At 41.2% G+C, this 3664-nt stretch overlaps 1 non-coding gene across 1 annotated transcript; it reads left to right on the plus strand.

Moving 5' to 3' along the window:
* Window positions 1-337: 337 nt before the first annotated feature.
* Window positions 338-410, plus strand: trnak-cuu (transfer RNA lysine (anticodon CUU)). The gene has a single exon. It is a non-coding gene; the product is annotated as a tRNA-Lys (tRNA).
* The last annotated feature ends 3254 nt before the right edge of the window (window positions 411-3664 follow it).

Genomic DNA, 3664 nt, shown 5'->3' on the forward strand with positions numbered 1-3664 from the left:
TTGAGCCGTTCAAATCCCACCACTGCCATTGGAATATATTACATATTGGAAGCCAACAAATGTGTGGAACGCAACATACAAAAATTCTAAAACTTCAACCTATTGTTCTTGAATTGCAGCTCAATTTCTAGAAGGAAAGCTTAACTTTCTAGAACTGCATCTTAACATTCTAGAACTTCAACATAACATTCTAGAATATAAAGATAACATTGTAAATGTCAGCTTAACATCTTGAACTTCAACCTAACATCTAGAACTGCCAAGTAACATTCTAGAACTGTAACATTTCAGAAGTTGTAAGTGAAATGTTTGGACCGCAACTCACAACTTGAGGAGTGCCTGGCTAGCTCAGTTGGTAGAACATGAGACTCTTAATCTCGGGGTCGTGGGTTCGAGTCCCACGTTGGGCGGTGGAGTTTTAGAGAATGGGAATCCCTGAGTTCTGCACAGTATCAGATGGCTGTATTGGATCGGCTGTCAATCACAAGATTAGCAGTTCCATCCCAGTGTAAAAATCCCTGAAATTTACCAGTCTAAAACGTGCCTGCATTCTACAATCATGGCCTGTGCTGACCTCCTGTTCCTCAGATCAAACTAAAGTCTGGTGACAATGCATGTTCAAATTCTAAAACTTCAACCTATTGTTCTAGAACTGCAACTTAACATTCCAGAACTGCAGCTCAACATTCTAGAACTGCAATTAATATTTTAGGACCGCAACTCTTAAATTCTACAACTTAAACCTATTGTTCCAGAACTGCAACTTAACATTCCAAACTGCAGGTTACATTCTTGAACTTTGACCTAAGATTCTAGATTGACATCTTAACAGTCTACAAATTAAACCTAACATCCTAGAACTACAACACAACATTGTAGAACTGTAAGTAACTTAAGAAACTTATCCATCCATCTTCGTCCAGCAGCTCCAGTAGGGACCCCTACGAACTACGAACTACGCCTCAGGACTCACTGTTCATAGGCAGGCCTACCCAGAACATCAGAAGTCCTATCTATGCAAGGTCTTTGAGAGATGAGAGACCCTTTAATCACCTGCCAAAAGAGGCCAGATCAGACACCTGATCTCTGGCTTACTCAGAGGTAGCAGAGGCTGCAGTGTACAGTGTACACACAACATAATTGGGCAATGAACAGAAATGGCTGATGAATGAACTTTTGTATAATGTGGTTTAAACTTGAATTTAATATCTTTAGTCTGTGTTAACGTAACATGCCTTTTTCATTTGCAACCAGGGTTTAATGGGTAGCATGTGGAATGGGTAGACATGATGCAAACAGAGGTAATCTCTGCAACAACAACGTGCTGTTGGGAATTGAACCCAGAATCCCCTGTTTACTAGACAGGCACTTTAACCAACTAAGCCACAGCACCTCAACCAACTAAGCCACAGCACCTCTGGGTATGAACCCAGATGCCCGGGCCATGTTGGAGGAACTCGGTGTAAACACCTGAACAGAGTACAGTGCAGTATTGTGCACTTTGGATACTTTATGTGAATGTAACCATGTCTAAACAACAGAAAAGCATCCAAGATGCAAAGGCATTTAGGGAAGGATGATATTTCGAAAAATTACAGTTTATTGGCGGCGCAGATCCTTACGAGTTGGCTCCCTCTTCTTAAATCCATGACGACCCGGTGATTCTTCCTTCAGTTACATATCCCGATATAGTCAACTAATATCAAATAATTTGTTTATTAATTTCATTCCAGCAGCATCAAAGATGTTGAAATCAGGCCTGGAAAAATGACAAGAACAGCTCTCACAATGCAAGTTACAGAGTGACAACAGTTCTGGTGAATACAATCAGTAATACACTTCCTTATATCCAGTGCCCCCAGAGGAAAACAAACCTTGTTATGAAAACAGTTTAATCTCAAACACAACAATTAGTGAACCTTAGGCAGACAGTTGGAGCTCTTACGTATTTCTGAACCTGCCCCTTGTGTGTCAAGTTTCTTGACCGGTCATTCTATCTCAGCTGAAAAAGGACATCTTGTCTCTAGGATGGGCTATGGTCTCGACCTGGGACCTGCTATGATAAACACTGCTTTAGACAACTGTTTCTGTAACAAACCCAGTTGTCTTCCATCAAGGAAACACACAGATGACAGATACAGAAGTCATATACTCTGAGAGGCATTGGAGATCTTATCATGAATAATTAATATGAAAATCATTGGTTAAATGTAATTTTCCCATTACAAGCCGTATCGTTTTCAGGTCCGGTACAGACATGGAAAGAAGAATGTCATTGCTGACTCTGATGAGTAACGGTTTTAAGAGGGAGGGTGTGTGACGAAGTGGGTTTGCTCACCACTTGTCCCATACAGTCATTAGTAAAGTAAACACACAGTCATACATTAGTTTTCAGTTCCATTTTATTAGGTTGCAAGTTGAAACATGGTTTTCCCTGTATTGATACTTACAATTGTTTGTTCCTTTGTTCAGTTCCACCATGCAAGACAATTGGTTGGGGAGGGCCGGCCTAAATATTCCTGTTTTATAGGAATAGGGTGGTCATGGATGACATCGCCGGGCCAAACCAAGTAGAGGGTTTTCTTTTGTATAGGAATGTTTATTTTGGTTGTTTTTGGTCATTGTATAAAAAGGTATGCAAAATCCTGACCTGTTTTGTAGTCAGCAGGATAGGAGGGAACTGGTGACCAAGTTCCATAGGTTAAGAGATGGCAAGGTATAAGGTTTGGGTAGATCAACCTGCTTTAGGATGGGATGGACTGAAGCGGTGGTGGGAATTGACAACCCTATATAAATGGGGGATTTGTGCTCCTGGTAGGAGAGAGGAGGTGAGGCTGTGCTGCCAGGAACATGTGCCTGTTATTACTCTGCTGTGCTGGACAAGGCCACAGGTTCAAATAAGCAGGTAAATCACAGTAGTTTTAGATGTTTAAATGTGCGCACAAGAAAGCTAAGAGATTACTGTGGGGTAATGGAGACTGGCTAGGTTAACTGAAGATTTTAAACATTGTAAAAAATGTATGAAACATATGAACACGTTAAACATATACGGGCATCTAATATATACCTACAGTCTCAGTCTTTGGATGGTATAGGTAGCGTATCGCTACCGTGACGGCTGACTTGCGCCCCGTCACAGTTACCGACAATTTTGTCAATGAATGAGTATTTCACATTGAACACTTACAATTGGGTGGTCATTAAAAACATGGCATTGCAAGTACAGATCTTTAGGTACTTCACTAAGCTATGTCACAAGGGACAACCTCATCCGAACGCCAAGTCATCACATTGGTTACCTTCCAGCAATGTAACATTTGCAAATTGCAGTGGTGGGAGTTGAACCCCGCCTCCAGAGAGACTGAGGCCTTAATCCGGCGCCTTAGACCACTCGGCCACAGTACCTGCACATGACTAGGGCTTCACATCGTAATACACACAGGGACCTTAACTAACGTAATGCTTGTTAACTGTTATCACTCTTTGTTATTTTTTCTCTGGCATTGTTGATTATTAGAATATTGTAACCAGCATTAAGTGAGTAGGTGTAGGTCTGTGTGAATATGGGCTGAGCATTTACCTGGACTGAATTGTGAACATCTTCTTTTGCATATTCACTGTAAAGAGCCATTACTCCTCCAACTGCCAACTATTGTTCCAGAGA

Source organism: Etheostoma spectabile, unplaced genomic scaffold, assembly GCF_008692095.1.
Source record: "Etheostoma spectabile isolate EspeVRDwgs_2016 unplaced genomic scaffold, UIUC_Espe_1.0 scaffold00004500, whole genome shotgun sequence".
NCBI lineage: Eukaryota > Metazoa > Chordata > Actinopteri > Perciformes > Percidae > Etheostoma > Etheostoma spectabile.